Raw genomic sequence first — 13425 nt, forward strand, 5'->3', positions numbered from 1 at the left:
CATCATCATCTTTATCATCACTTTCACTCCCTCCTTCTCGTCCTTACATTCATACTGACTCATTCCCTTTATCTTTTCTCGACGTGTATATTGATGACGATGACGTGTGTTGCTTTCCCATCGATTTTCTTCCCTTCCCTCCCTTCCCATCCCTTCCGTTTCCTTTCCTTCCCTTTCCTTTCCTTTCCTTTCCTTCTCATTCCATCCCATCCCATCCCTTTCCTTTCCCATCCATTTCCATTTCCTTTCCTTCCCTTCCCTTCCCTTCCCTTCCCTTTTCTCTTCTCTTCTCTTCTCTTTTCCTTTTCTTTCCATCCTTTCCCTTCCATTATTCCCTTACCTTCCATCACCATTTCCAGTTTAACTTCTCTTCTCTTCCATTACCTCCGTTCTGTCCCTTCCCTTACCATTCACTACCTCTCTTCCTCCTATTCTCTTCATACTTTTTTCTTTTATTTTCCTTCCATTAATTCCTTTCCTTTATCCAGCTCCTCTTCCCTTCCCTTTCTTTCTATTACCGTGTTCATTTAAGCTTTCTTTCTACTCCATCTCCTTCCCTTTATCTTCCCTTCCCTTCCATTGCATCTTTCAGTTCAGCTTTCCTTCTTTTGCTCGATAATCTCCTTTCCATTATTTTCCTTTGCCTTTCGTCCCTCCTTTTCCCTTGTGCTAGATCCTTTCCTTTATTCTCTTTCCACTTTCACAATGTCCTCCTCCTCCTTGCCTTCTACTTCACCACCCAGTCCCTTCGCCTTACCTCTCTCGCTTCCTCCTCCCCATCTTCTCCATCCTTCCCGTCCCTTCAATCACCTCCTTCCCGTCCCTTCCATCTCCCGTTTACCTTTCTCCTTCTAAACCTTTTTCCTTCCCTTCTCTCCTCCACCACCCAGTTCCTTCAGCTTCTTTCCCGCCTCCTCTTCCTCCTCCTCCATTCTTCCCTTCATTCACCTCCTTCCATCGCCTGCGCCCTTCCCCCGCCATCAGTGAAGGGACAGAGTGGTAGGTGAACACTCTTTTGGGACTCTCTAACTTTCTTGTAATCTAATATTTCCCTGAGTGTCTACGACCGACTTCAGCGCCATCTCTCTCGCCGTCACTTGTCACCTTCCTCTTTTCAGCGTCCTTTTTATAGGCTCTGTGTTTACTTTTTTTAGGGGGTGAGAGAGAAAGTCACGTGGTGGTGGGTGATGCCAGTTGATTGCTCTTGTTTGCTACCTCTTCCGTGTGTTGTGTTTGATTCCTATGTGTTTGTTTTGTGGGTTTACTTGTCCGTTAAGGTTTAGTACAGTTCCCCTTATTAAAAAAAAATAGAAAATCGACTAGTTAGTGTTAGTTATGGTTCGATTCCTATCTGTTTTGTGGGTTTATTTTTCCGTTAAGGTTTAGTACAGTTCTCCTTATAAAGAAATAGAAAATCGACTAGTTATTGTTGGAGTCAGATTTGGTTCTTTTAACGGGCCTTTCGAAGTGTTATCATTGTTATCTTTTCCCTCTGTTATTTTTTATCTACTCGCTTCTTTCCGCTTCCCTCGTACCTCATCTCTCTCTTTCTCCCCTTCCTTGCCTCTCTCCTAATTTCAATATTACTCCACATTCATTTTTCTCTCTTTTTCATCTTCTCTTTCCCTTTTCTTTTTCCTTTTTTGCCTCTCTTTCCTCGCCTCTTTTTCCTCCTCCTCCTCCTCCTCCTCCTCCTCCTCCTCCTCCTCCTCCTCCTCCTCCTCCTCCTCCTTTCCCTTTTCTCTTCCACCTCCGCCTCTTTTCTCTCATTTTCGTCTTCATTTCTCTTTTCCTTCTCATTTTTCCCTCATTTTCTCCTTTTTTCTCCTACTTTTTTATCTCATTTTCGCATTCATTTATCTCTTTTATCCTTTTTCCCCTCTTTTCTTCTCTTTTTCCTCCTCCTCCTCCTTCCCCTTTTTCTTCTTTTTTCTCATTTTTATCTTCATTTCTCTTTTCGTTTTCGTTTTTTCCCCATTTTCTCTCTTCTCCCTCCTCCTCCTTTCCCCTTCTCTCCTCCTCCTCCTCCGTCGCCATGGAGACAAAAATAGGCCAGTCTTTTGTTTATATTACTTTTTGGTCTTTTTTACAGTTTATGCGTTCTCGCGTATTGTTGCTTCTGCTTTTATTCGGCTTCCGAGTCGCCACAAAGGCTTTATTTCTTTTACCTCTACTCGCATTGTTTTACTTAGGCCGGAGAATATTTCTTCCGCCCGAATATTTTTGCGGGTTTTGCTTTCTTGGATTTTCTTCTTCCAGATTATTTCCGTCGTTTCCGTTAATGTCTCTTTGCTAGTTTTAATATCCATCGCCTTATTCTTCCTTATTTTTTCCAGATTCTTTCCTTTTCCTTCCTCCTATCTCTCTTCTCTTTCACAACGTCCTTTTTTTCTCTCTGTCTTCTCTTTCACCACCCTATCCCTTCACTTTACCTCTCTTGTTTTCCCCTCTTCTTCATCCTTACCGTCCCTATATTCAGCTCCTTCCCGTCCCTTCCATCTCTCCTTCACCTTTTCCCCTTTTCAACCCTTTTCTCCTTTTCCCTTTTCTCTCTCTTCCCTCTAAACCTCCTCATGCATTTTCTTTTCATCATCATCATCACTATTAGCAGCAGCATATATACGCACACACTAACTACATAGGCGTCTGTTTTCCCAATAATAGTCACCGTTCATTGGCGTGGCGCTGCGGCAGGATGGAGTGAGCAGTCATGGCGAGGTCGGGCGAGGTGAGAATACTAATTGCTCCCAGGCTCCCAGGTAGACTGCGTTGTTGTTGAATGTACCTCTAGGGGCTTGCATAGGAGACTCACAGCTACCCATACACGTCTGCTTCACCTAACACACTGTACTTTCCTCTAGGTACCGAAATATAACGTTGTATACCTCTGTCACGACCTTCACTTTTACTCTTTTAAAGGTACCAATACATGTTTTCCTCCTCTAACACACCTATACTCTCCTCTAGGTATTGAAAAGATAACGATGTATACCTCTCACGACTTTCACTTCTACTCTTTTAAAGGTACCAATACATGTTTTCCTCCTCTAACACACCTGTACTTTCCTCTGGGTATTGAAAAGATAACGAAGTATGCTTCTCACGCCCTTGACGGTAAACAAGAGGATCATTTCTTTTCTCAACAGCACTATAGAAATGCTACGCCTCTCCGCCTATTCACATCGACTACCAAGAAGCTTCTTTCTCCCGTAGAGGGCACAAAAAGGTATTAATGTTCCTCTAATCCCCTCCGCGTCGTCTCTTTAGGTGGTAGTTATTTCGTGAAAAGGCACCTAGAGGTAGAGGAGAGGTAGAGATCCCTTGCCCTCATCCCACGCCGACCCTCAAGGTGTTAATTGCTTCCCCTCGTGACTTTTCCCTGTTGTGGTTCCGGTGGTGGTGGTGGTGGTGGCGGTAGCGGTGATAGTGGTTCTGGTGGTGGTGGTGGTGCTGGTGGTGGTGGCGGTGAGGTCAAAACTGGATTCAGACAATGATGGTTTCGTCGATAACTGGTGTAATTGGGAAAATCCTCCGCGAATTATCGATCTCAAATGTGGCGTGGGTCGAGGAGGAGGAAGCCGATGATGTTATGGTGTTGGTGGTGGTGGTGCTATGCAGAGCCCTGACACACACACACACACACACACACACACACACACACACACACACACACACACACACACACACACAACCCCCTCCCCCCTACAAACGGCAGAGGCCTCCTGACACTCGATTCGTAGAGCAGCATCGACTCCCGCCCCTCTGAGTGCTGGGGGTAAAAACGAAGCCATTGAATAAACAAAGACACCCGTCACAGGGCTGCGAGTGCCGGGACGGGAGGCTGGGCTGGCTGACGGGCGGCTGTGACGGGGGAGAGGAGGAGGAGGAGGAGGCACTCAAATAATTTAGTAGGTGACGCGGGGAAAGGGAGGCCGCCCATCACTTTCTTTTGGTTGGGTTTAGTTTCCTTATGCATCGTTAACGGGGTGGCGACAGGCTACATACACTCGCTCAGCCCCGCCGCCGCCCGTGTCAGGTTTCTGTATTCTTAATAAGCATCGCACCTTTTCATTAGCTAAGAGGAGGAGGAGGAGGAGGAGGACTGATGATGATGATGTATGTGGTGCTGGTAAGGAAGGCCAAATCGATAACCGTTGATTCCCAGGTCTGTGTGTGTGTGTGTGTGTGTGTGTGTGTGTGTGTGTGTGTGTGTGTGTGTGTGTGTGTGTGTGTGTGTGTTTGGGTATTTGTCCAGAGTTGTTTATGGGCACGTGATATCCATGAGTCTCTCACCTGACCTCAGTCAAACAAGGCAGACAACACCTGGATGCTGTACCCAATCAGGACACAGGTGAACGTCCCGGCAAGGAGACACCTGCTGCTATCGACACCTGTGCGTACCTGTGCATTGCGGAGGATATTACCTAGAGGCGGGGCGAGGATTACCTGTGCAAGGAGGCGTCGAGGATAATGGGCGGGGTGTACAAGGACACGTGATTGGGCGGGGCGGGGCGGGAAGAACAGGTAGGGTAGTAAGGTGGAAGCTAGATCAGGGCGATGTAGGAAGGGTAGGGGAGGTAGTTGAGGCGTGGGGGGCGTGGCAGGTCAGACCAGGGCAGGACGGAGATGGAACGAACCGAACGGGAGGAACAGGTGATCTCTAGGCAGTACAGAAGCGAGAGAAGGGCGCAGCGAGAAGGGAAGGTGAGATAGATGGGGCGTGGGTGTGTGGGCGTGTCAGTGGGGCGTGGCAGGTAGAATCAAGGTAGAACGGGGCGGGAGATGGACCGAACGGGAGGAAGAGGTGATCTAGAGGCAGTAGAGAAGCGGGAGTGGGGCGGAGCGGGAAAGGAAGGTGAGGCAGGTGTGGCGTGGGTGTGTGGGCGTGGCGAGGCTGGCTGGGGCAAGGCGGGGCGGGGCCGGAGACACACCTACCGGCCTTCTCATAATATTGTGACGGTTTTGCGGTGGTGGTTCACTTCGAGGCCTCGCCCGCCGGTACAGTGGCCGGCGGCACCTCTTGATTGGCTACTCCTGCTGCTGCTGTTGCTCTATCCTCGCCGCTAGGGGGAGTGGCGGGGGAGAGAGAGAGAGAGAGAGAGAGAGAGAGAGAGAGAGAGAGAGTCATTTTAATTGTTTGTTACATCTATTAATTATTGTTAGCAGTAGTAGTACTAGTAGTAGTAGCAGCTTCCTCGAGGATGGGCCTTCTTTTCCCCCTCTTAAATGCTGCCTATATATAGGGTCTTGTCCTACCTCGTATGGAGAATGCATCTCATGTGTGTGAGGGCTCCACACACACAGCTCTGCTAGACAGAGTTGAGTCAAAGGCTCTTCGTCTCATCAACTCCTCTTCTCTTACTAGGAGTAATAAGAGTGGTCAGCGTGTGGGCGTGGTGATCCCGTGGACCTACTGTAGGTTCGAGTCACACCGAAACATACTGATTTTTCAAAACATCGCCGAGTGACGGAAGATTACCCACATGCTGCCCAGATCTTCAATCAATCCTCACTTCAGCGACTTCATTCAAGTGGAGCACCGGGGGGCAGCATGGGTCAAGCAAGAGTCATATATTACGGCAGTCGTTATATAAAATTCGCCTGCGAAAATAACGGGCTGAGGTAGTCCAAGAGACCCTTCAAGAACGCCCACAGGTGCTATAAGCAGCACGTAAAAATAAGTCTTCTACCTCTTAAATTTCGCCGCAATATTGCATCTCTTTCTATTATCTATCAATACTTACAAGCTGACTGCTCTTTTGAACTTTCTAACTCCATGCCTTTCCCCTCCCACGGTTCCTCTCCACTAGATTTTCTACTCCTGCTCATCTCTATTCGATCCATACTCCTTAAGTAAGAGATAACCAGCATCTTCATGTTTTTATTCCTTTCGCTGGTAAACTCTGGTACAACTTTATTTCGTCTGTATTTCTCCCTGCCTACGACTTTAACCCTTCCTAGGGGAGAGTATCAAGACACTTCTTCACCCAGAATTGATCTCCCTTTCCGGATCTTCGTTCTTTTTTCTTTTGCCGGAAGAGCGTATAGCGGTACTTTTTGTTGATGTTATTGTTGTTTGCCCTTGAGCTGCCTTCCTTGCTGTAAAAAAAGTAGCAGTTTTATTTTTAATTCCATTGATTTAATGATATTTTTTTCATTGCATAAGATTTATATAGAGGAAGACAGTATGTAAAACGGTGCAGACAGACAGACAGACAGAGACAGATAGGCAGGCAGGCAGCGTAGGTAGTGTTAATGAGCCATGACGCTGGTGCGATCAAGGATGTTCATTACTTGTACAGGTATTACTAAGGTCACTGCGGCGTGCCTCTACTTACCTCTTCTCTCTGCACCCCTTCCTCCCCTCCATCACCCCCAACAACAACAATACCAACAGCAGCAGTATCAGAAGCGCCACAAACAACAACAGGCCAATCATGCCCACAATAAACACTGAAATCACCAACAAACAAACAAACTCCATTCCCCCCTCCCAATCTCAATCACCAATTTTTCATTTATTATCCACCATGCAGCTCCACCCCCACCATAACGTCACCACTACCTACCTACCTAACCCAACCCAACCCAACCTAATCTAACCTACTTCCCTACCTAATTTATATACATACAAACATACATACATACCTACCTTGCTATCTACTTACCTACCTGTCTACTTACCTGCGCACAAGCCCGCCTAATACACCTCCTCCTCCTCCTCCTTCTTAGTGAGCAGGTGTCACTTTTCAGAGAGAAAAAAAAAACAGCGAACCCCGAAAGAGAACGCCACGTAAACAGAGGACCACCAACCAATCCCACCATGAGCATATAAACGGGTGTTATGTAAATGCCCGCAGCATTCGAAATAAATTCATAGACCTGAAAGAACTTGTTGCAACGGATAATTTCCACATTATCGCCGTCGCGGAGTCATGGTTGAATAAAAGTAACAAAGATTTTATTGAGGAATTTAACTTACCCAGCTTTTCAATTTCTCTTTGCGACAGAGAAAACAGAGTTGGTGGTGGCGTCGTCTTATATATTCGAGCTGGTTTAAATCCACGTGTTATTAAAGTAGAAAGAATAGATAATATAGACACCGTTTTCGTAGAAATTAAAAACCGTTCAAGTAAATTAGTTATTGACATTGTTTATAGACCTCCAAACCAAGCGATTGAAATAGACAGGAAACTGTTCGAACAAATTTCTAACATACGCAATCAATTTGAAGCTGTAATTATGGGAGACTTTAACTTACCAGTAAAGAGTTGGGGAGACACGTTAAATATACACTCGGGTCATGATCTATACAGTAACTTATTAGAAAGTGCGCTTTATCAGCATGTGCATAAACCAACTCGTGAAAATAACATCCTCGATCTTGTTCTCACAACTAAAGAAAGCCTAGTTAATGATCTCAATGTTGGTACAGAATTCAGCGACAGCGATCATCGAATGATTTCGTTTAAAATAAAAATCAAAGAGGACATGAAAACAAGTGAAGAAAGAATACCTGATTACCGACGTGCGGATTTTGACAAACTAAGAAATTTACTAGCGAATGCAGACAGGAGCAAAATTTCTGCAGCCTCAGATATAAATAAAGCTTGGGAAACATTCACAGAAACTTTAAGTAGAGCCGTGAACTTATGCGTACCATTCCGTAAAAGACGACCAACAGCCAACTGGAAGCCTAAGTGGTGGAACAATCAACTCAAATGACAAATTGAAAATAAAAATCGAGCGCGTCGCAAATACTTAATTGCAAATAATGAAACAAACAAAATTGAATTCCAAAGATTACGCCGAGAAACAAAAAGAATCATACGTCTCAATAAAAGAAACCTAGAGCTTCATATTGCAAGCGCCAGCAAAACAAATCCTAAAGAATTTTTTGCCTACGTAAGAAACAAAAAAGTTCTTACCCCCAGTATTGGCCCACTAGCAACTGCAAATGGCGAATCCACGAATGATGATAAAGAAATCGCTAATATATTGAATGATTTTTTTGCTTCCGTTTTTACAGAAGAAGCCCCAAGATATATTGATGACACATCCTTGAGTAGTATCAGCGACATTGCAGAAAGTGATATAGTAGAAATTATCGATAATATTAAAGTCAACAAAACGCCTGGCCCAGACAAAATATCCCCGCGTATTCTTAAAGAGGCAAAACATCAGATCAGCAAGCCCTCTTGAACATATTCTCAAAGTACCACTAGAATGGAAACTCGGTAACGTAACTCATATCTTTAAAAAAGGCGACAAGTCACAACCAAGTAATTCTCGACCGATCAGTCTAACGTCAATCGTGTGCAAAATTTTGGAGACGATCATTCGCGGAAAATGTGGTAAAGTTTTTTGAAGATAACAGACTAATTAAAGATTCGCAACATGGTTTTCGAAACAAGCGTTCCTCTTTGATTAACCTCCTCGATTTCTTTAACTACATCTTTAACATAAGAACATAAGAACGTAAGGAGTCTGCAAGAGGACGGTTGCCCTATACAAGGCAGCTCCTGTAATCCTAACCCCACCTTACCTCACTATCCATGAATTTATCCAACCTCTTCTTGAATGTATGTATAGTATTGGCACCCACCACATGACTGCTAAGCCTGTTTCATTCATCCACAACCCTATTGGTAAACCTCTTCCTGCCAATGTCTTTGTTGAATCTGAATTTATCTAATAAAACCTTTGCCACGTGTCCTACCTGGTTCTTTTACAACCAAAACCCTATTGACATCCCCTTTATTAAGGCCCTTCATCCATTTATAGCCTTCGATCAGGTCTCCTCGCAACTTTCGCCTTTCTAGAGAGTGTAGATTTCAATGCTTCAGTCTTTCCTCATAAGGCAAGTTTCTTACCCCTTGAATAATTTCTGTCATCCTTCTCTGTACAGATTCTAACACCTTGATATTCATTCTATAGTATGACTTGACCTCCTTCAAGAAGAGTGTATCAAGACACCTCTCCACCCGAAATTGACCTCTCTTTTGGCCACTCGTTACTTTTGTCTGTTATGGGAGCGGTGAGTAGCGGGCTTTTTTGTTCTCTACACTCTTTTCGTTGCCCCTGAGCCGTCTCCTTTGCTGTAAAAAAAAAAAAGTAGGGTGACCAGAACTGAACCGCGTAATCGAGAGGAGGTCTAACTAGTGCTAAGTAAAGTTCGGAGATGACTTCAGCGCTCCTATTGCTTAGTTAGTTAAACAGTTAATGGATCAGTCTCTTTCTAGTATTTTGTGTTTTTATCATTCTTTGCTGTTGTGTTGATCCTGTCTCTTCATACTGTATAGACATTTTTGGTGTTTTATTTACATTTTATCCTTTTTTCGACTTTTTATATGATCCATTTTGTGGTGTTCTGTGGTGGTCTGGATGAGCCTCTTTCTCACCATTAAACCCATAACTTGGTTGATGTTGATGTTAGGGGCGAAAAGTGGAAGATGCGTGTGTGTATTTTATTATATTTACATTTAATTTTACTATATTTTACTTATTTATTTATTTAATGAATTATTTTATTTGTTTATTTTATTTTTTTATTAATTTTTCTGTTTATTTTATTTCTTATTGGTGTTTTTCTTTTTCTTTTCTTTTTCTTTTTCGTTTTTCTGTCATTTTTTTCTTTTTTACATAATTTTATTGGTGTTCTTTTTCTTGCTGTTGGTTTTCTTTTTTCGATGTTTTTCTTCTCTTCTGTATCATCCTCTGCTGGTGTTCTTCGTCAGTCTGGGTGAGCCTCCTTCCTCCCAGAAGAGACCCGCCCAGAATTTTGGCGATGTTGATGTTAGGGCCGAAAGGTGGATGATGTTTATTTTTTTTTTCTGATGTTTTTTCTTCTCTTCTATGTCATCCTTTCTTGGTGTTCCTCGTCAGTCTGGGTGAGCCTCTTTCCTCCCAGAAGAAAGCCCGCCCAGAATTTTGGAGATGTTGATTTTAGGGCCTAAAGGTGGATGATGTTTGTTTTCTTTTCTTGATGTTGTTTGTATATTTTCTTTATTTTCCTTTTCTTGGTGTTTTAGTTTTTACGTTATTTTCTTTCCTTCTTTTTACATTATATTTTTTTCCCTTCTTTTTATGCCATCCATTTTTTGGTCTTCTGTGTCAGTCTGGATGATCCGCGTGTATCTTATGCTCTTCTCGATGTTGTTTTCTTAACTATCCTTTTTTTTAGTGTTTCATCTTATACTATTATCCTCTTTTTCCGGTTTTATTCTTCTTCTCGTGTGTTCGCTTTCATAATAATCTTTTTGGTGATTCCCCTTGGTGGATTGTCTACGACGCCTATAACGAGCCCCACCTGCCCGGTTGGTGTGTGTGTGTGTGTGTGTGTGGTTTGAATTCGGAGTTTTCCTTCTCCTAGGAGGACTACCTACCACGGCTAACGACCCCCTCCTGCCCGGGTTTGTAATCGGAGTTTGCTCTCCTAGGTGAACTGCTTACGCTAACGACCTCCACCTGCCCGTGTTTGTTGTTCGGAGTTGTCCCTCTCCTAGGCAGATTGCCTACCACGGCTAACGACCTCCACCTGCCCGGGTTTGTAATCGGAGTTTGCTCTCCTAGGTGTATTGCCTATGACGGCTCACGAGCCCAACCTGCTCGGGTTTTTTGTTCGGAGTTTGCTCTCCTAGGTGTATTGCCTATGACGGCTCACGAACCCAACCTGTCCGGGTTTGTTGTTCGGAGTTTGCTCTCCTAGGTGTATTGCCTATGACGGCTCACGAGCCCAACCTGCCCGGGTTTTTTGTTCGGAGTTTGCTCTCCTAGGTGTATTGCCTATGACGGCTCACGAGCCCAACCTGCCCGGGTTTGTTGTTCGGAGTTTGCTCTCCTAGGTGTATTGCCTATGACGGCTCACGAGCCCAACCTGTCCGGGTTTGTTGTTCGGAGTTTGCTCTCCTAGGTGTATTGCCTACCACGGCTAACGAGCTCCACCTGCCCGGGTTTGTGGTCAGAGTTTTCCTTCTCCTAGGTGAACTGCTCACGCTAACGACCTCCACCTGCCCGGGTTTGTGGTCAGAGTTTTCCTTCTCCTAGGTGAACTGCTCACGCTAACGAGCTCCACCTGCCCGGGTTTGTAATCGGAGTTTACTCTCCTAGGTGAACTGCTCTCGCTAACGAACTCCACCTGCCCGGGTTTGTAATCGGAGTTTGCTCTCCTAGGTGAACTGCTCACGCTAACGAGCTCCACCTGCCCGGGTTTGTAATCGGAGTTTGCTCTCCTAGGTGAACTGCTCACGCTAACGACCTCCACCTGCCCGGGTTTGTAATCGCAGTTGTCCTTCTCCTAGGCGAATTGCCTACCACGGCTAACGACCTCCGCCTGCCCGTGTTTGTTGTTCGGAGTTGTCCCTCTCCTAGGCGAATTACCTACCACGGCTAACGACCTCCGCCTGCCCGTGTTTGTTGTTCGGAGTTGTCCCTCTCCTAGGCGAATTGCCTACCACGGCTAACGACCTCCGCCTGCCCGTGTTTGTTGTTCGGAGTTGTCCCTCTCCTAGGCGAATTGCCTTCCACGGCTAACGACCTCCGCCTGCCCGTGTTTGTTGTTCGGAGTTGTCCCTCTCCTAGGCGAATTACCTGCCATGGCTAACGACCTCCGCCTGTCCGTGTTTGTTGTTCGGAGTTGTCCCTCTCCTAGGCGAATTACCTACCACGGCTAACGACCTCCGCCTGTCCGTGTTTGTTGTTCGGAGTTGTCCCTCTCCTAGGCAGATTGCCTACCATGGCTAACGACCTCCACCTACCCGTGTTTGTTGTTCGGAGTTGTCCCTCTCCTAGGCAGATTGCCTACCACGGCTAACGACCTCCACCTGCCCGTGTTTGTGATCAGAGTTTTCCTTCTCCTAGGTGAACTGCTCACGCTAACGAGCTCCACCTGCCCGGGTTTGTAATCGGAGTTTACTCTCCTAGGTGAACTGCTCACGCTAACGACCTCCACCTGCCCGGGTTTATTGTTCGGAGTTTGCTCTCCTAGGCAAATTGCCTACCACGGCTAACGAGCCTCACCTGCCCGGGTATATTCTTCGGAGTTTGCTCTCCTAGATGGACTGCCTACCACGGCTAACGAGCCCCATCTACCCGTGCAGATCTCCGGTACCTCCGCGGACGCCCCGGGCAACACCAAGGTGCCCTTCGGGGAGCCCTCCAGTACTGCCACTCTCGCCAGGGAGACCTTGGGCTCGCTGGCGCTCCTTATCCCCGCCGAGGCTCGGGGAAGGCGAATGCAAGAACTCGCTTCTTAAAACTACCAGACTGGATTATGAAATTAATCGTAAGTAATGTGAATGCGCTGCTCACCGCGTTTACCGTTTCTGGGATGGAAAGTCGAAGGGCCTCGGGAACGCGCACAGAACATCCGAAAACTTAATCTGTTTCCCTCTTTCTTTCTTACTTCCCATTTTTCTTATTTATTATGTGTTCCTTATCTTTAGTAGTCTGTTTTACTACTCATTTATTTATTATTTATTATTAAATAGATAATTGAGTGGAAAATGGCCGGAGGGGGAAATGTCCAGAAGGGAATGTGTCCATTATTTCTACTACTACTACTACTACTACTACTACTACCTCTACTACTACTTCTACTACTACTACTACTGCTGCTGCTGCTGCTATTACTACTACTACTACTACTACTACTACTACTACTACTACTACTACTACTACTACTACTACTACTACTACTACTACTACTACTACTACTACTACTACTACTACTGCTGCTGCTGCTGCTGCTGCTGCTGCTATTACTACTACTACTACTACTACTACTACTACTACTACTACTACTACTACTACTACTACTACTACTACTACTACTACTATTAAACTATTTGCTATATGGTAAGGCCAACATTTGATATCGTTTGTCTTATGTACAATCTGAAGTGTTCTTCGTAGCCACAGATGAAGACAGGGCCGTATACCTCACAGTCCATCGTAGGCCCTCCATTAATGGCCGGGGCTCCCCAGCTAAATGTTAATGTTCGTGGATCTTTTAAACGGGAAAGTGCTCGATAAAACTACCTACATTCATTTAAAAGAGTTTATTCCAAAACAACGTATAAAATATAGATATTATTTCAGCTCGGTCAAACACATGGCCTTTTGCTAAACTATAAAGGATATTGGGTCGTTAAGAGTTTGCCCGCTCTGGTGGTTTAATCTGCTCGACAGCCACTTGGTACCCGCAGAGCAGATGGAAGTAACTCGTATTGAATTTACTTCTGATGCAACGAAATGATGGTCGAGTCGATTCTTAAATGAGTTGATGGTACTACTTCTGGAGATGGAGGAGGCGGAGGAGAAGTAAAAAAATGAACAAGAAGAACAAGAACAAGAAGAAAAAGGAGGAGAAGGAGAAGAAGAAGGCGAAGAAGAAGAAGAAAGGAGATAAAAGACACAGATAAATTA

At 45.1% G+C, this 13425-nt stretch overlaps 1 long non-coding RNA gene across 1 annotated transcript; it reads right to left on the minus strand.

The window, feature by feature from the left end:
- Positions 1-9819: 9819 nt before the first annotated feature.
- On the minus strand, positions 9820-12381 carry LOC127007161 (uncharacterized). Its single transcript, XR_007760089.1, has 2 exons — positions 11138-12381; positions 9820-11074 (listed from the first exon to the last, which is right to left on the minus strand). It is a non-coding gene; the product is annotated as an uncharacterized LOC127007161 (long non-coding RNA).
- Positions 12382-13425: the final 1044 nt, after the last annotated feature.

Source organism: Eriocheir sinensis, chromosome 34, assembly GCF_024679095.1.
Source record: "Eriocheir sinensis breed Jianghai 21 chromosome 34, ASM2467909v1, whole genome shotgun sequence".
NCBI classification, from domain to species: Eukaryota; Metazoa; Arthropoda; class Malacostraca; order Decapoda; family Varunidae; genus Eriocheir; species Eriocheir sinensis.